Raw genomic sequence first — 20,946 nt, forward strand, 5'->3', positions numbered from 1 at the left:
GGTTGACTGTGTGCATGACTGTATTGGTGAGTGAATAGATATCTCAGTGCTACATGTCAAAGTAAGTACATATGTAAAATACAGTACATGTGAGAGTTGACATATATAAATAACTGTGCATAAGTGCCAGTGAATGTGTGAGTGGCTGTATGGATCATTGTGCTCTTGTATCCAGGATTGTATAAGTGAGTAAATATGTTTTAGTATATGTTTGAATAAGTAAGGTGTGTATAACTGTATAGTTGTGAAAATGGAGCTGTGATTGATTCTTTGCATGACTGACTAGGTGTGTAAGTAACTCCATGGATGAGTGACAGTCTGTGAGTGTCTGTTTACACTGAGTGTATCTAAGGTTATATTAGAGTCTGAAGAGGTTCATCGTATTATCACATGAATGATGTCATCAGTGATGTGATCATTAATGTCAAATGAGATTTTATCAGTGATGTCATCAGTGATGTCATTTGAGATGTCATCAGTGATGTCATCAGTGATGTCATTTGAGATGTCATCAGTGATGTCATCAGTGATGTCACTGACCATGTCATGAATGATGTCATATGTGACATGATCAGCAGTGGATTGCGGGTGCGTGATATATAGTTAGTACAACTAACTATATATGGAATTTCATTGGTTTTGTGTGAGTAAAATAAGGTTTTTTAAATGCTAATTCCTAACTATATATGGTGTATAACCTATGGTTTTTTCAGTGAATATATATATATATATTACCTACTGGCGGTCGCCAGTAGGTATATATAGTTAGGATTTTTTCTCTATGGGATTTTTGAAAATTCTATGTCTAATAACTTTGGCGTTTGTGGACGGAATTGGCTGACATTTTCAGGAAAATGGAACATTTTGTTTCTGAGCAGCCCTTGAAAATTTGGGGGGGGTTCGTCAAGGGGGGGCCGAGAAAAAAGGGGGGTCCCAAAACGCGTTTTTCCCATGTTAATTTCCATAGGGCGGTTGGCCTCACTTTTAGCCCGAACGGCTGAATGGATTTGCACGAAACTTGGCAAAATTGTAGGGACTGGTAGCCCGATGTGCCTTTGCTAGGTCTCAATATATGTGCTCCAGTGGATTTTGAGAAATTAACGTTCAAAAAAATATATATATCTGTGACAGCGTCCCAGGTAGCGCTCCGTTTCGCGTACTTTTCGCGTTACGGAGCTTTGCGAAGCGAAGCTGATTGGCTCTCCGGTGTCTGTAAACATTCCAAACAGTCCGTAGCGGCCGCCATCTTGTCTCTCGGTAGGATCGAGAGACAAGAGGAGGCCAAAGCGAAGGGGCAAATGACCATAAGGGGGCATAGTAGATCCTCCCTGACCCCCTAGGTTTGATGTGGAGGCTTTAAAAGGGCCCCGCGGGGCAAAAAAAAAAAAATCGATCGGCTGAATGGATTTGCATGAAACTTGGCAAAATTGTAGGGACCGGTAGCCCGATGTGCCTTTGCTGCGTCTCAATATATGTGCTCCAGTGGATTTTGAGAAATTAACGTTTAAAAAAAGATATATATCTGTGACAGCGTCCCGGGTAGCGCTCCGTTTTGCGTACTTTTCGCGTTACGGAGCTTTGCGAAGCGAAGCTGATTGGCTCTCTGGTGTCTGTAAACATTCCAAACAGTACGGAGCGGCCGCCATCTTGTCTCTCGGTAGGATCGAGAGACAAGAGGAGGCCAAAGTGAAGGGGCAAATGATCATAAGGGGGCATAGTAGATCCTCCCTGACCCCCTAGGTTTGATGTGGAGGCTTTAAAAGGGCTCCGCGGGGCAAAAAAAAAAAAAAAAAAAAAACGTTTTTTTTTCGTGGGGTGCGCCCGGTTCGCGTAACGGAAAGCGGACTGGGGAGCGTACTACAAGGAAACAAGAATGATTGACTTTTAACCTATTGTATGTTTATAGACTTTTTTTTTTCTTTTTTTTCTGCTGAGTGACGTCTCGGCCTATCTCCACGGGATGCAGTCCCTACCATCTCGGCGTTTAAGCCGAGGGGGACCGGTAGTGTGGGAGAGATAACGTCTGTTAACGTTCGATTCGAAGGAAATCAGGAAGTGTTGATAAACATTGTCTGCGCCATCTTGCCTTTTTTCAAATGCCACACTTTTGTCGTGCACGGCAGCCATTTTAGATGCCTTGACCAGACCCACTCTCTGCACGCTGTCGATCCTTAGCATGGCTCCCCACCCTCGCAAGCATCTCCCCCAGGCACTGGTCACCCCCGCTCTCTGTCTTATGCATGGGCAATAAACCTCCCCCCATCTGCGCTGCTCTTCCCTGAGAATCACACCCTGTGCCCGCCCGACACCTCCCTTTCGCCCTATTCACTACCGCACCCTCTGAAACTCCTCTTCCTCTGTGTCCAGGTGGAGGCTCGTCTGCTGTAGTGGGGCGCCCCTTTACCGTTTCAGTTGCCATTCCGCCCGCTTTTGGTACACTGTGCCAAAATCCGCCATTCAGCTGAGTTGCGCCCACTCTTGCGGTGCAGCGATAGGCGGCTGCCACAGGACTCTCAAAATGGCGGCAGGCTCTTTCCTTTTTGGGCCTTGTCCACTGAAATGGCCCTGGGACACCTTGGAAATCGGACGCTTGTCTGCTAGGTCTTGGACCCCATTCTCGAAAGCGTCCCCTCAGCCTTGAAGATTCTACAAAAGTCTTGGGGGCCCCCGACTCCTGCAGGCTTCCGGTGGGGAGCGGCTGCCATGATTGCTCGCGGAATGACCACAACGGAGCCACGAGATGGTGGTGCTTTCATGCTGACGCCAGCTTCAGTCTGAAACATCCAGAAACAAGGTGGGGCTTTCATCGTTGGGAAAAAAAAAAAAGTTTTCATCCAATGAAAAGTGTTATTTTTAGGTCATATGATCAAGCCTTCCATCATTAGGAAACCAAAAGTAAAATGAACCAATGAAAAGTTTTATAAACAAGTCACATGACCTGTTATGCGGCATAGGGTATAAAAAGCGTAGAAAATCCGTTGGCACGTGAGGCGGCGTCAGTAGCGGACCGATGTGCGAATAGGCCGAAGGCAGCACAACGCGCCAAGATCCGGATGGCACCGAGGTGGGGTCCAGCAAGTTGCCGCACTGGTGTGGCCATCCTACAATGCTGCGCCGAAAGTCGGCGTGGGGCGCCCCGTTGACCTGTGAGTTCGCGTCAGTAGCGGACCGATGTGCGAATAGGCCGAAGGCAGCACAACGCGCCAAGATCCGGATGGCACCGAGGTGGGGTCCAGCAAGTTGCCGCACTGGTGTGGCCATCCTACAATGCTGCGCCGAAAGTCGGCGTGGGGCGCCCCGTTGGCCTGTGAGGCGGCGTCAGTAGCGGACCGATGTGTGAATAGGCCGAAGGCAGCACAACGCGCCAAGATCCGGATGGCACCGAGGTGGGGTCCAGCAAGTTGCCGCACTGGTGTGGCCATCCTACAATGCTGCGCCGAAAGTTGGCGTGGGGCGCCCCGTTGGCCTGTGAGTTCGCGTCAGTAGCGGACCGATGTGCGAATAGGCCGAAGGCAGCACAACGCGCCAAGATCCGGATGGCACCGAGGTGGGGTCCAGCAAGTTGCCGCACTGGTGTGGCCATCCTACAATGCTGCGCCGAAAGTCGGCATGGGGCGCCCCGTTGGCCTGTGAGTTCGCGTCAGTAGCGGACCGATGTGCGAATAGGCCGAAGGCAGCACAACGCGCCAAGATCCGGATGGCACCGAGGTGGGGTCCAGCAAGTTGCCGCACTGGTGTGGCCATCCTACAATGCTGCGCCGAAAGTCGACGTGGGGCGCCCCGTTGGCCTGTGAGGCAGCGTCAGTAGCGGACCGATGTGCGAATAGGCCGAAGGCAGCACAACGCGCCAAGATCCGGATGGCACCGAGGTGGGGTCCAGCAAGTTGCCGCACTGGTGTGGCCATCCTACAATGCTGCGCCGAAAGTCGGCGTGGGGTGCCCCGTTGGCCTGTGAGGCGGCGTCAGTAGCGGACCGATGTGCGAATAGGCCGAAGGCAGCACAACGCGCCAAGATCCGGTTGGCACCGAGGTGGTGTCCAGCAAGTTGCCGCACTGGTGTGGCCATCCTACAATGCTGCGCCGAAAGTCGGCGTGGGGCGCCCCGTTGGCCTGTGAGGTGGCGTCAGTAGCGGACCGATGTGCGAATAGGGCCAAAGGCAGCGCAACGCGCCAAGATCCGGATGGCACCGAGGTGGGGTCCAGCAAGTTGCCGCACTGGTGTGGCCATCCTACAATGCTGCGCCGAAAGTCGGCGTGGGGCGCCCCGTTGGCCTGTGAGGCTGCGTCAGTCAGTGGGGGCTGTTTGAGGATCTGACTGCATTGGAAAGCAATGTGATGCTGTGCGTCGCCCCCAAGATGAAGGTTCCTCGGCTGCAGTGGGGCGCCCCTTGGTGTTTCACTCGCTATGCAGCTGAGTTGCGTGCGCACTTGCGTCGAATAGGCCGAAGGCAGCACAACAATATTTTCGGAATGGAAGACACCACAAGGCGCTGAGATTCGGTTGGCACCGAGGTGGTGTCTAGCAAGTTGCCGCACTGGTGTGGCCATCCTACAATGCTGCTCCGAATAACGGCGTGGGGTGCCCGAAGGGGGGGGGGAGGCGGCGTGAACGGGCCTCCCCAGGTGGAGGCTCGTCTGCTGTAGTGGGGCGCCCCTTTACCGTTTCAGTTGCCATTCAGCTGAGTTTCGGCCGCTCTTGATGCTACAGCGACAGGCGGCTGCAACAGGACTCTCAAAATGGCGGCCTGTTCTTTGGATTTGGACCTGGTCCACTAAAATGGCCCTGGGACACCTTAGAACTCGGACGCTCAAATTTTTTTTCCTTTCCTCTACATGCAAAAAAGGTAAATGCCCGGTACGTTACTTGCCTCATCTGCCACGATGTACTCTCCAGAGGAACCGAAAAAAAATATAGTTAAGGTAATTATACCATGCATCGTCATATGGAGAGGTGGCACCGATTAATTATAGTGCTGCACAAAAGAGAGATTTGGAGGAGAACCCCCGATCTGCCAGTACATTCACCAAAGAAGTGGCACTGACAGCATCAGAGGCAAGGGAAACGGTCCCAAATATTTAGAAGAACTTTGGAAAGATTAAAATGACATGTTAAGATTGTGGCAAATTAATTTCATGTGGACAGATGAGTGTTACTCTAATAAATACAGCATATGAACATCATCATAGTCGATGGTTGGTGGAGACATTTTGACTATATCCTGGACCTGCCCGTCCTCGCCCAAAATGGCGCCGGAATAAATGGGACTCGTAACTCCTTGTTGTGTACTGGTTGCACAACCTTGATATCACGAGATACGTATGCAGTTTTGAAGCACATGGCGGGCGGGGACGAGAATTGATTGAATATTTCGACATCCCTATTGATATTAAGTTCTGATGTGTTATTGATTACTGTACTATTGAAAGTTCGAATTAACGTCACCCATGGTACTTGCCCGCAAATGTATATCTAGATAATTTTATTGTAACTGGCCCTGTCGTATTTTAATTATAAAATGTACGTCCACCGATTCCGCAACTGTTAGACACCTTAGTTCTTGCAACCTAATGGCCCGCCCGTTACGTTCCTCTACAGTGTAAATGTCTACTCATCATATACGATTACAGTTTGCTCCGTGGCCGGCCCACGTGGTTATAGGCCCGTATTTGTATACTGACATTTTCACAATAAAGGTTTTTAAAAGAAAACATGGTAGTAGTATTTACATTGGTAAAGTTTTTAATAATAGTCACTGTTTTAGAATCAGTAAAAGGCAAGTGAAATAAAGCATTCGAATTACATGAAGGGTAAAAGGTATAATACGCAGGAACGCAGTAAAGATAAATGGTCAAGGGCTGTTGTGTTTTCTACTCCTGCAACATAAAGTGATCGATAAGAATCTGATATTCAGGCGTATCGGCAACTAAGACAGCAGGCCGAGCCTCTTTTGCTCAACGGCTCCGTCATGGGACGAAGAAACGCCCTTTTTCTCGAAAAAGGAATATATTTTACTTGCAGAACAGTTGTAAATTTTCCGGGAAAGTACATTAGCCTGGAACATTATAACATATGTTTAAGAAAAAATAATGTTCGAAAGTAATAAAAAGCGTAATTTTTAGGTCATATGACCAAGCCTTTCATCATTAGAATAAGAAAAGTAAATGAACCAGTGAAAAGTTTTATTAACAAGTCACATGACCTGTTATGCTTACGTTACGCGCTGCGCGCCGCGCCCTGGATCGCTTCCGGGAAGCTGCGCTTCGCGCACCGGAGCACTTCCGGATGCGCTAACGCGGCGCGTCATATGACGCATTACGCGACAACGCAGGTCCAGAATATAGTCAAAATGTCTCCACCAACCAGCGGTCGGAACACAACCCCTTTCAGCAGGCTAAATAGTTCTGTTAAATGACAACAGAATGGACAGGCAACAAGAACCATCAGTCAAAGAGGGGAGGGCAAGTTCTTCTCTACCGGGTCACGTTGGGGCGCTACCGGAACTGATCGAATTGGTAGTCTACAGTGTTTCTGGATGTTTCAGACGCTGGCGTCAGCATGAGAGCACCACCATCTCGTAGCTCGGTCGTGGCCATTCCACGAGCAATCATGGCAGCCGCTCCCCACCAGAAGCCTGCGGGAGTCGGGGGCCCCCAAGACTTTTGTAGAATCTTCAAGGCTGAGGGGACGCTTTCGAGAATGGAGCCCAAGCCCTAGCAGACAAGCGTCCGAGTTCCAAGGTGTCGCAGGGCCATTTTAGTGGACCACGCCCAAATCTGAAGAGCCGGCCGCCATTTTGAGAGTCCTGTGGCAGCCGCCTATCGCTGCACCGCAAGAGCGGGAGCAACTCAACTACATGGTGAGCGAGACGCTGTAGTCGAAAGAGCGGGCGGTAAACAGCTGAATAGCGGAAGAGGCACAGTGTAGCAAAAGCGGGCGGAATGTCAACTGAAACGGTAAAGGGGCGCCCCACTACAGCGTGTCTTTAGGTGAAACGGATTGTGGGACAAGGTCAAGAATGGAAGAGTCACCAAAAGGCAAAAAGTTCCGCTTGACCCCGGGAGCCGGCCACCTATGTCGGGGGCTATCTCAGGCCACACCAGGGCAACACGACTTGAGGAGGGGGCCGGAGCCAAGCACCCCCTCCGAGTCCGCGCCATCACACCGTCCCTCGGGGGCCTCCGTCAAGCGGTTCAGGGTGGCACCGCATCACATTGTTTTCAAATGCAGTCACGTCCTCAAACAGCCCCCACTTACATTGAGAATAGTGAAGCTGTAGCAAGTGCAAATAAGCTTCAGACAGTGTTACAAGCACTCCTCAAAACTTTGAACTATCAGAGTGCATGAGTTTCATGCTCGATCGATTGAGCTAGCCGGATCGGGCACCAAAAAGTATAAAATAGTTATGTAAATAGTTAATTAATAAAATGTTTTACCCTGTTACTTTGCTGGTGTGTTGTATATATTTGTAATATTTGCATAGAGTTTATCGTTATTTTTGGCGGGGTGGGTGGCGGAGCCGAGCTGTCTTGCAGCCATCATGGTGTGGAGCTCAGTTCATCTCACTAGTTTCGTATTTCTCATGAGGGGTTGTTCCTAATGTTTCTATTTTAGCGAGGTCAAAAAGAGATCCCATTAGTGGCCTACTGATTTTGCTCGATTCCTTTTGTTTTTTTACACGATTTTTCACTATCTGCAAAGACTAAACAGAGTATTGCGACTCTGTGCTTGTTTGTAAATAGAGAATGAACCAAAGAGAACCAATTCTAAAACAGTAAATGCTTGGATAACAATCAATCAAATGGAGAGAGAAGCAGGCACGACGGATTACAATGGGGGCAAAGGCCTGCGTTAACTACCCTTCACTATCTGCAAAGAGAGAGTACTCCTAATAGAAATGAGGGGGAGGGGGGGGCAACATTCAAAGCAGATCAGTGTGCATAAACACGAAAATGTTTTTACTTACCATGTACTTGACATTCGACAGCTTATGATATTTGCTATTAAAAAACCATTGAAATTCACTGAAAAAACCATAGGTTAGAGACCCTATATAGTTAGGAATTAGCATTTAAAAAACCTTGAAAATTCACTGAAAAAACCATAGGTTATAGACCATATATAGTTAGGAATTAGCATTTAAAAAACCTTATTTTACTCACACAAAACCATTGAAATTCCATATATAGTTAGTTGCACTAACTATATATCGCGCACCCGCAATTCACTGCTGATGATGTCACATATTACATCATTCATGACATGGTCAGTGACATCACTGATGACATCACTGATGATCACAAATTATGTCAAACATTATTTTTATTTTTTTATATCAATCAGAAGAAACAATTAACAAAGGAGATCATGCTTACTTGAGTGCGCACTTGAGTTTCCACAAGGATGATACTAGAAACGGAAATGTAATCCAACCGTAGTGTTCTGCAAACATATATCATGTGATTACTGAACTCAAAAAGTCAATCCACAGGCATATGACAATGCTGTTTAGTCGGTGTATCTAAGGGTGTCATGTCACTGAGAACATACAGAGTATACATCAGAAGAAATAATTAACAAAAGGAATTATGCTTACTTGAGTGCGCACTTGATTGTCCATATGCACAAGGATAATACTGGATCCAGAAATATAATCCATCCGTTGTGTTCTGCAAATATATATCATGTGATTACTGCACTCAAAACGTCAATCCACAGGCATATAAAAATGCTACTTCCTTTTATCTTTTTCCTCTTTTTCGTATTCCAATTTAACATAGACATGCAGTTTGCCACCACAGATGGGTGAAGCAAAACAAATAATGACATTTAAAGAGATTAGAATATATGATCATAGATATCATGTGAACTAGGATGGTTTCACTGTTTGAAATTGTTTAAAAAAATTGTTAATATTTAAATAGTATGGGTCTTGTCTTTTGTGGTTATAACAAGTTTTAATGCCATTTGGTATTAAATGATTTGGTGATGTGTATTCCTGATATGTATATATATATATATATATATATATATATATATATATATATATATATATATATATATATATATATATATATATATATATATATATATATATATATATATATATATATATATATATATATATATGTGTATTTATATACATGTGATGTAAGGCTATTGTATATTTGTGTGTATTAGGTGTTATATATGTTGTTTGTATTTTATATATGGTTATTTATGTATTGTTTCGTGTTGATTTCAGCCTTGATGAAGTTCATATAAAAGGAACAAAATGCGTTGGCTGTTGTCCTGTTGTCTTTTATTGACAGAAGAATAAAGGAATTTCAAAAGAATGTACTGACTAAGGTGTTACTTCATCCCTGGTGCTGCCTCCATTCTTTCTTCAATTGATGTCTCTGGATTTCCAGTGAGACCTAACTGCAGCGGGCCTCTGAGGTAACTTGCACAGGACTTTATCACTTTATGGACACGAGGATTGAAGTGCTTAACGTACAGTCAGCTGCAGTACCAGTAGTATTTGGTTTCACTGGCTGTATGGGTTCAAGAGTACATCTGTGAAGGGCTGTATGGGTGGTTGTGTGTGTATGGGTGTGTTGGTGAGTGAATGGATGTCCCAGTGGTATATATGTGAGTAACCTCATATGTAAAAGGCAGTATATGTGAGGTTTGGGTTATATAAATGACTACAAGTGAGAGTGAGTGATTGTGAGAGTAGCTGTATGGATGAGTGTCTTCTTGTATGAGTGATTGTATAAGAGAGTATGTATGTATTAGTATTTGTATATTTAAGTGAGGTGGTGTGTGTATAACTGTATAAGTGAGTTAGTAGGTGTGATTGATGCTCAGCATGACTGAGGAGGTGTGTGAGAATGTCCACGATGAGTGGCGGTGTATGAGCTTATGTGTAGGTGTAGGAGTGCATATAATAGTACTGTATTGATGAGTGACTGCATGTATGAGTTACTGTATGGCTGAATGAGTGGATGTGTCTGTAATCCTAAGAATCAGTGAGTGTGTATGTAGTAACTGGTATTGGAGTGTCTATGGTTTCATAAATCCTAGTCTGTATTTTAGAGTGGGTGTATCAAAGGTTATATTAGGGTGTGAGGAGGTGCATCAGATTATCACATGTATGATGTCATCAGTGATATCTTCAGTAATGTCATTTGAGATGTCATCAGTGATGCCAGTGACCATGTCATGAGTGATGTAATATGTGACATCATCTGCAGTGCATTGCGGGGGCGCAAGAAATAGTTAGCTCTACCAACTATAACGGCCGAATTTCTCTGGTTTTGTGTGAGTGAAATGTCCAACTAACTATAACATCCCTGAAACCTATGTTTTTTTCAGTGAATTTCTAAGTTTTTTAAAAAGCTTATTTCTAACTATAACATCCCTGAAACCTATGTTTTTTTGTGAATTTCAAAGGTTTTTTAATTCTATTTTCTAATTATAATTTTCATTAAACCTACGTTTTTTTCAGTATTTTTGAAATACTTTTGTGATATTTTGTAACTTTAATATCCTAAAAATAGTTTTTGTAATTTTTTTGTTTGTTATTAAATGTTTATAATGTCTTTTTTTTATTAAATACTAAAATATGTCATTTTTTTCTAGAAAAAAAGTGGAGTTGCGCACCCATCATGTACCTATCTTGGTGGGTGCGTGGTTTCAAACAGCCATATTGGTGTCGTGAAGGACTCGCGTTTCAGCCAGCCCACTCCGCTTACGCTTACAGGGAAGAAACGACAATGCTACATTTCCCAGGTTTTCCCTGTAGGGATCTGCTGGTCACTGGTCTAGTTATGAGCATGCCACAGCCACTCCCTCGTGGCTGGTAAAAACCCACACCACACCTATGCAGCACAGGCATCACAGGACATGCCACCGTGCCAAAAAAAAGGGCTGGGCGCACGTACTTGACACCATTTCCATTCTCTTCCATGACTTGAAATACACAGAGTTGGTGGCAGCAGAGGCACTTTGCCCAATATGGGCCTCCTGCCACATGGCAATGACTTGAGTTCCACTGAGTTAGTGCCACCAGAGCTGAGCAGGTGTGCAGCCTGTGATGATGCATAGGTCTCGATACACCATCCAATCAAGACCCGATTTGAATTGTGAGCTCGGTTGGACTCCTGGACTTCTGGGCACGATACAGCAGAATGGGCTGGGGGCCTAACCAATTCCCCTCTACTCCCACTGAGGCAGCGCAGAACAAGACAGTGGACCTTCCCAAAGCAGCCTGACCCCTCAGTCGCACAATAGCTGAATGTTGGGAGAGGTGGGAACCAAGTATGTGTGAAAGAGGCAAGTCACCCATCAACAACAATGCACACAATGCAAAGTGTAGCGGTGATGTGCTGGAATGACCTCACTATGCAGAGCACAGACCACTCCATGTGTACATATACTACTGGTATTTGTAGTGTTGTGGACAGCGGACGCAACCATATTACCTCATGCAGTGGCGAATATCTTGGTCATGTAGCTGTGTCATTCCCCCCTGTAAGTGGAACTGAAAGCAGAGTGGGCTGGTCCAATGTATGCCACTCCAGCGTCGGTGGGTGAATGAATAGGCCGAGGCTCTGGGTGTGGGTTACTTCTAGGAAGGCCAATGTGTCTGACAGAGTGTCGACCCTCACCCAGCCATGAGACCACTACCATGGCTGCGGGCCTCCTCGGCACAGGCCCCCTGCGAACCCAGCGGCACAGCACCGCAGAGTTATGTCTGTAAAGACTACTGCCTTCGATGTACAATGCAGACAGCAGGGCTCACAATTGCAGATGACACAGACAACGAGGAAACCACCGCCCTCATCCTGCTAGACCTCTCAGCCTCCTTTGATACAATCTGCCATCGCACCCTAATGACCCACCTCCACAACACCGGGATCCAAGGTAAAACCCTGGACTGGATCAGCTCGTTCCTCTCCGACAGAACCCAGAGAGTCCGCCTCCCTCCCTTCCGCTCCGTGGCCACCCAGATCATCTGCGGCGTACCCCAAGGCTCATTTCTCAGCCCGACCCTCTTCAATATCTACATGAACCCCCTCACCACCATCGCATGCAAACACAACCTCAACATCATCTCACACGCCGACGACACCCAGCTGATACTCTCCCTCACCAAAGACCCAGCCACCTCCAAGCTCAAACTCCAGGAAGGAATGAAAAACGTCGCTGAATGGATGAAACTCAGCCGTCTGAAACTGAACTCAGACAAGACGGAGGTCCTCATCCTCGGACCATCCCCATCCGCCTGGTGGCCCACAGAACTGGGCACCGCACCAACACCCACTGACCACGCACGCAACCTAGGATTCATCCTGGACTCCTCTCTCACGATGACCAAGCAAATCAACGCCATCTCATCTTCATGCTTCAACACCCTGCGCATGCTCCGTAAGATCTTCAGGTGGATCACTACCGGAACTAGAAAGACGGACACCCAGGCCCTTGTCACCAGCTGACTAGACTACGGGAAAGCCCTATACGCAGAAACCACAGTCAAACTTCAGAAAAGACTCCAACGCATACAGAACACGTCCGCACGACTCATCCTCGACATCCCTCGCCACAGCCACATATCAGCGCACCTGATAGACCTGCACTGGCTCCCCATCAACAAAAGGATTCTTGTTCAGGCTCCTCACCCACGCACACAAAGCGCTCCACGACATAGGTCCCGAATACCTCAACAACCGCCTCACGTTCTACACTCCAATACGGAAACTCTGCTCTGCCAGCCTCGCCCTTGCCACCGTCCCACGGATCCACAGAGCCACCGCCGGAGGAAGATCATTCTCCTACCTGGCGGCCAAGATGTGGAACTCCGTCCCCGCCCACCTACGACTGACCCAGGACCACCTCACATTCCGGAAACACCTCAAGACCTGGCTCTTCGAGCAGTAGTGGCTCTTCCCCCCGCGCTTTGAGACCCTCACGGGTGAGTAGCGCGCTCTACAAGTGTATTGATTGATTGATTGATTGATTGAATACAAGGAAGGTGAGCTGCACGCTGTGTCCCAGAGTTTTATCAAGAGGCAGCAAGAAAAAGTACTCATGTGGCACTTCTAATATGTATAAACATCTGCATACTATACATCCCAGACAACTTGCAAGAGAACAACTGCGACGAGCTAACGAGGCCACACCACAAACTGAACAGGGAGCTGGTCCCAGTACTTCTGGAGGCTCAACTTCTGCATCTCGCTGTATGGATATTTGCACAAGCTTTGCAACGCTCAAACAGCATTGTATGAAATGCAATGCCATTTAATGCTGTGGAGAGCAATCAGTTGATGCTTTATATTCAGCAGCAAGAAACCATCGCTCCAAATCTTTTTTATTCAGTTGGAATGACATGTTGATGCTGTACAAAAAAGGAGAAAAAAAACAGTTCTCTTCAAAACTACCTTATTTGGTTAAAAAAGAGAAATAACTGCATACTAACATCTGGGTGATTGCTAGAGTACATTTGTAGAGCATGATTGATTCTAAGAGTGCATGGGTGGAGGAGTGTGGCTCAATGGTTAGAGCGGCAGACCCTGATGCAGAGTTCTGGCCGGGGGACCAGGGTTCGATTCCCGCCTCGGCGGGGTCTCGGGCTCAATTTCCTCCGACCTGTTAATTCTCGCCTCGGTGCCTATTCTAATCACGGGCCCCACGCTGCAACTCTGGGCAATAGCTTGCTTAGCCTCCACACCGGGCCCCAACAGCACTAAGGATGCCTGGCTTCACCCTGGGGGTGCCCAGGAGTGTACACTTCACAGGGAAAGCCAGGAGGGGTTCCACAGCGGTATGAGTATCAGCGCCAGGAAGCCAAATAGGCGACACCGCAAGGTGACCGTCTGGTGACAGTGCGCTCTATAAATACCATGACATTTACATTTTTATATATATGGGTAGTGACATGGAGATGGTTGAACTACATGACTAATGCACAGGTAATTGTAAGAATCCATATGTGTTACTGCCTGTGTTATGGTAGGAGTACATGGGTACTGATTGGATGATTACACTACTGCAAGGAGAGTGTATGGTGATTTTATAAGTGATTAGGTTTTGGCGGAGTGATTGGATTAGGACATGGGACTGGCTGGGTAATTGAAGGAGTACATAGGTAGTAACATGGAATAACTAAAGTGTATAGGTAGCACCCAAAGGATTGTAAAATTGTAAGAGTTAGTTGCTGGGTAATTGCATGAGTAGATAAGTACTGACTAGATGATTGGAGTACTGCATTGTGAATGCATGGTGATTTTATAAGTGCCTTGGTTTTGGCAGAGTGATTGGATAAGTATATGGGACTGGCTAACATATTCACTTTGCCTTTTTTGCTGTTCTCAGAATGTATTTAATTTGACTATACATAGTGTTTCAATGTTACTCATCATATAACTGCTGGCAAAAGAATACAATCAATAAGATTGTTAAAAAAAAATCTGTTTTCAAAATATTTTCAAACAAGTCAACTACCTCTTCACATTTCCTGAAAATAAACATCCTCTATAAGATTGCATATAATACAAATATCAAATATATAAAATGCTTCTTTCTAAGAGAATTTTCAAACTACAATATCAAAGAACAGAAACGATAATTCAATCAGCAATTCTTCATAACTTCCCTATAGTCTAAATGATGTTCTTAAAAATATTTGCAGTAGGAATATCCAAAATAAACGTCTTAATTCATATCAATATCTTCCCTCTAAGCTGAATGATATTCCTGAAATCCTTCATATTGAAATTATCCAAAATAATCTCATTAATACATATTAACATATTCCCAAGAGGCCAAATGATGTTCTCATGACTTTAGCATTTAAAATATTAGGTATTAATTTGGTAATTCGTTAGGCAAACAATATTTGAAAACCAAATGGGCATCATTACAATATGTCCACCCTTTATTGCACTTTAAATAGACAGTGTAGTGCCCAGATGTCCATCGTCGAAAATAATTGCTACTGCTACGAAAGTTCTTCCTGATATTGATAGTTGACTTGCTACAACATTTTTAATTGAAGTTTCCAATGTTTTTCCACCTGCTCAACAACGTTGTATCATTAAAATGATATTTGCTGACTTAACTAATTTGTTAAAAGACACTGTTTTACAATCTGGTATTGTCAAATATGAATCTTTCAGTGTCTATCTTAGTGGTAGAAGTAAATGTACAATTTTCACATTCATGTTTCCATGTATAACAAAGTCCAAACTGATTTTCCATCTGTATTACTACATCTTCTAATACTGCAAGCATATACATCGGAAATTCCTTAGCATCTTGTTGCACATTCTGTGTAAATTGTGAAGAACCAGAATATACATCCAGAAGATTCTGAATCCAAAAAACACTTTGGATTTTAGTTTTAACAGTTCTCAGTTCTTCAAAAATAGAATGCAACAAGGAACAAAACCTTTTTTCTCGATTCTCCATAATTTGCTGTTGGAGATTTTCTAGAAAAAAATACGACGTTCACCACTACAATAGCATAGCAGTTGGTACCTGAACTATTTTCTAACTGATATCCAACAATCTCTTCAACACTGGCCCTTTTCTTTTTGTTTGGAATCTCAAAATTGTCTTGATTTTTTTCTTCTTTCCAACTTCACTACAGAGATTCTCGTATCTTCTTTTATGACCTAGTACAAGCTTTTCATATATAGGGTATTTACCTAAATGGGGAGCATACAGTCTTCTTAACCGATTATACAGTTACACAATTTGCATCTGCACTAATTTTTCTCTCATCAAAATCAATCAAATACAATCCAGATAAAGTTCTGACTCAGGACAATGCAATATATGCTATTCCCTCTTTAAACACGGTATTTCCAATGTTTACCAAAGCGCTGTCTACATTTAAACCTTGAGATTTATGAATGGTCACTGAATATGCTAAAGAGGAAACTGTTTCCTATGAGCTTACAAATCTTTAACAAGCAAAAAACAAACAGAACAACATCCAATCTGTTTTACTTCTTCAATCTGAACAAATGTAATCTTTAAAAATTATATTCCATCTCTATTTTGATAATTAACAAAATCAACAACTTTTCCTATTGCTCCATTTACTAAACCTGTGTTTACATCCAAAGTACGCCGTAAAATTACCAGACAGTTTTTACATACATATAAATTCTTTTCTAAACCAGCAGTTTTAGATACAGATTTTTCCAATGAATCAATTTTGTTCTTAATTTTGCTGTCGAAATAATAGTAATACCTTCATGCTCTATTTCATCAATGGCTTCCATTTTATTATTTGTTGTTTTTCCAGCTTTAAAAGTTCTTCATTGAATGTAGAACACTCTCGCAGTGTTTGCATTAGGCAGACTCTAGATTTATTTTCTCTAATGTTTTTGTATATTATTTCCGGAGCAACATCTTCATTGGTGAACACGTTTGTAAGTAGACGACTTTGCAAAGCTTCTTTACCATGCTCTGTCAATACACCAATTCTTATACCTTGAAGAATACTTCCATAGTCTTCATCACTTGCCTGTCGCATATTTTTAATAAGTTCTTTGCATTCAAAATATGGCCAAATGTTGACATTTCCAATACTTCCCAAAGACTTTCTGGTGTCTTCATTCACAAGTGTTTTAAATACGGGTTGCCCTTTTACAAGAGTAAGTTGCAGTAGATCGCCAAAAACGATGACATGTTTTCCTCCAAATAAGACATCGTATTCTGTTTTTAATATTTGCTGCATTCTTACATGCACAAAGGCAAGCATTAAGTTTGAGACCATGCTCACCTCAACAATAATCAGAAGTTTCATTTTCTTTAGCACTCTTGAAACTTCATAACAAGCTTCTCCAGATAGCTTGTGATATTCTAATTTGCTTCCATGCTCTACAGGTAGCATTAGTAAGCGATGTAATGTAATTCCTTTAATGTTGTGTGCTGCCAACCCAGTTGGAGCAGTTACAACACAAAATAAATGTGATTCAGTGGTTTTCTGTAGATAGCTGGTCAAAACTTTAATTGAAAAAACGTTTTACTGTACCAGCTTGACCACTGTCATACATTCGGATAGGTTCAAATGATGTGCCATGTGCATTCTTTTTTTCATGAAGAAAACCAGGGTCAATCTATTCTCTCACTTGCTGATTTTTTTTTTTCTGTTCAATATTTAGTTGTTCTTCCAAGTTTCCTCAGTGCCTAATATCTTCTTGAGCTTGATGCATTCCTGTTTCCACTTCACTCATGGTGATTGCTGCTTCATTTTCAAGAATTGGTTGTCCTAGTGGATCTTGACTCAGTGGAGCAGAACTTTGACTATCTTGAGAACTGTCTCTAGCAATCTCAGCTGCAATAGTAGCTTCTTGATCAATTTCTTCATTCAGCATTTTGAGATAATTTGCAAAAACTGTGCATTCAATGCTATCTTTACATGCACTAAAATAATCTTCATAGCACTGAAAATCTCCAAGTAATTTCAGTTCCGTACACCACGGCTTGAAGAGTTGTAGAAGGGCTAAATAGTGAAATTCTCTACTATCAGGAGTATCACAACTCAGTTTCATATGATTAATCAGATTTCCTTTACTATGTTTCACCAAACATTCTTCTGAACCAATCACTGCATATTTTTCTTAATTTATGTTCTCTGTAATATTTCTCTTAAAACTGTAATATTACAGCACTTCATAGAGACATATGTTTTCACGATGAGGACTTCTATTTGGATAGTATGTATCCAACATGGATGTTTTAAAAATATCTGTATTTTCCGGATCATTTAATGCTAAATATTCCGTTTCTTTTACAGATTTAAGTACACGATTTCACTTTGCAGCAAGACCTAGACTAACCCAAATGATTCCTCTTGACTTTGAATATAAACTTGCAGAGGACAACCAATCCGAGCATTCGTAGGCTCCAATCTCTTGATGGGAGAGCATCTTCAAACTTAAGCTGTACAATTTCGTACTAAGACTCTTCTCGTGGGAAATTTCTTCCCACATTTCTTTCAACTCCCTCTTTTCTGATTTTGTTATGTATGACGTTATATATCAAGCAACAGCAATGGAATTATCTGTAACTTACTGGATATCCATATTAGCATTCCACATCGACAAAATAACTGGATTATAATCATTAATATACTTTGATTGTTCACTTCTTTTCATAAGTATTTTTGGGAAATTTTATAGTGGTGGTATGTCTCACTGCTGAAATGAAACTGTTTACTCTTCCTTTGGATATTACTGGACGGGGAAACCTAAACGACATTTGGTATAAAACTTTTCCTTCAACTTGTATTTCGGTTGACAGTATTAGCCACATCCATGAGTTTGAAACCGTAACACTTGTTGCCTTAAGGTGTTTTCTTCTCTTGTTTTTGGTATAGCACATGTAACATAGTCTTCAATAAAAGATAAAACAGTCTCATTCGAATCAGTTCAAAATTTGGGTGCATCCTTGATCCATAAAAGCATATGTATATGAGGAGCACCTCTAGCTTGATACTACTTTCTCTTCGTAGGAACACCATTAACTAGGATAACTACTGGTTCAGTTTCCTCTTTCTCTAATCCAATAGTTTCAATATTTTTCGTTAAATCTAAAGGTAAATGTACAACTCTTTCTTTTAATCCTCTCTGTAAATCTGTGGGAGGTAACTGTGAAGGGGCCACGACCCCTTCCTTGGCGAAGCCGCGCCTTCCCTCACGATCCCGGCGCCCGCCATCTGATCCTCGGGCGTCCATAGCAACCAGGACTCCACCCCTCTCTCCTTCCTTACAGGAACCAATCACGACGAGCGGGATCCCGGAAGGACTCTCCCGTGACCCCGGAAGTCCCTCCCACAGTCCAGAGGCGGAGCACAGAAAAGCCGGCACCGAAGACAAAAGGACGTTCAAGCAGGAAGACTCATGGCAGGAGACAGCGTGCGGAGAATCTCGGGAGCCGAGCGGTGGAGCGGAGGAAGAAAAAGACAAAGTCTGGACGGTGGACTGGTGGAGTCCGGTGGAGGAAGCTGTAGAGCGACCGCAACTCGCGGGAAGAGTTGCAGCGGGCCAAGTAAGTACCGACTCCCCTTGAGTGTAAATAACGTAGTGTACAGTAGGCCCTCCCCCACCTTGCACCCAGCACTGTAGGATCTTGAATATATATAGCCGTTTGTTGTCACTGGCACGATTGTATATACTACCCCCTCACCGACCCGTCACTCAGTCACCCTTCTGCCTACCCCTACTTCCTCTTTCCAGCTCTTCCTCCTCCCCTCCCTACCTCACGTTCGCTTGACTTCCCACACAACCCCGGTGAAGGTAGACAGCTTTATACCGTTCTGAGTGATAGAACTAACAGCCCTCCTTTTCTCTCCTTCCCATACCTCTGAGGGACCACCGTCCAGCTGCTCAACCGAACCAACCCTCTCTGGAACCCCCAACACGCCTTCCAGTCAAGTACCTTCCCTCCGCGAAGAGCCATCACCTCGACGCAGAACCAAGCCTCACTTGAGGACTCTGTTATCCCTTTTCCCTCCCCTTGAACTGTGTGTAAAACATTAAAGATCGGCTAAGAGATAGCCCACTACATACGGCCTCCACGCCTGTTATTCCGGTCCGCCTACCCCCCCCCCCACGACCACAGGTGGTGTCAGAAGTGGGATCACCCGGAAGCATGGAGGCCGCCATGAAAAAGCTGGCGGAGACCCAGGAGCAACTGGGGAAGATGATGGATCAGATCCTCAAGACAGCCGTAGACGACAGAGGACAGTTACACAACGTCCTGAAAGGCCAGGGCACAGCCCAGGACCAAGCGTTGGGCAAACTCACCGACGTCCTAGGACAACAAAGACCTGCCACTACTCTCCCCTCGGTGGTTCTCCAAAAGTATGTGCCGGGAGAAGACCCGGACTTCTTCTTCACTAATTTTGAACGACTGGCCCAAGCCACTGCCTGGCCCCCTGACCGTTGGGGTCACTATCTGGGTCCCCTGCTGACCGGCGAGTTACAAGCGGCCTACCAACAGGCCAATATCCAGGGACAGACCCCATATGGCGACATCAAGACCTGTATCCTAGAACGCCTGGGTATTGACGACGAGACATATCGGGTGAGGCTACACCAAGCCAAGGAAGGACCCCAAGAAACCCCTCAGGCCCTGTCTTTTCGTATCAAGGACCTGGCCGATCATTGGCTACGATCCTCCATGGCCACAAAAGAAGAAATACTCTCCAAAATGTATCTGGAACAGTTCTTAGCCTCTCGCCATCCTACCACACAAAAATGGGTTCGTCAGCATGCCCGCCTCACACTGGAGAACGCGATAGAGATCGCCAGTGCTTACAGTCGGGCACGAGACTATCAGAAAACAAAAGAGGAACATCTACATCGACCCCAACCCCAGGGTCACAATCGGACCCCGGAAGCAGGGGAAACCGGGACTCCCTCCTCTTTTTCCTTACCCTGTTATGCCCCGACCACCTCCACCCGGTCCTCAATGTTACCACTGCGGGGGATATGGACACATTGCCCGAGTATGCCCCCAGAAAGAAGAACCGATGGAGGTGGGTCTCGCCCGGAACTTTGTCTGCCTCCCTGCAGAGACAACCCCTCCCGCATATCACTGCCCCGTGCGAATCGATGGACACCCGGTACTAGCCCTTGCCGACACGGGTTGCAGACAGAGCGTGCTCTGACCCCAGGAGCTTCCTCACCCGGTGGGGCCAGTGACCGGTACGGTAGCCATCCAGTGCATACACGGCGACACAAAACTGTACCCTACCGCCCGAATCAGGGTTCAGCACCCCCTGGATCACGGAAGCACACTAACTGTGGGTCTCATACCCTCTCGTCCTGAGCAAGTAATACTGGGCAGCGACTACCCAGGTCTTCCCCGCCTTCTCCACGACACCACCACCTCCTTAGAAAAGTGGTGGTCGGAGGCCCCGTTTCCCCACGATCCTCCACCTACAG

The sequence above is a fragment of the Lissotriton helveticus genome, chromosome 6, assembly GCF_964261635.1.
Source record: "Lissotriton helveticus chromosome 6, aLisHel1.1, whole genome shotgun sequence".
NCBI classification, from domain to species: Eukaryota; Metazoa; Chordata; class Amphibia; order Caudata; family Salamandridae; genus Lissotriton; species Lissotriton helveticus.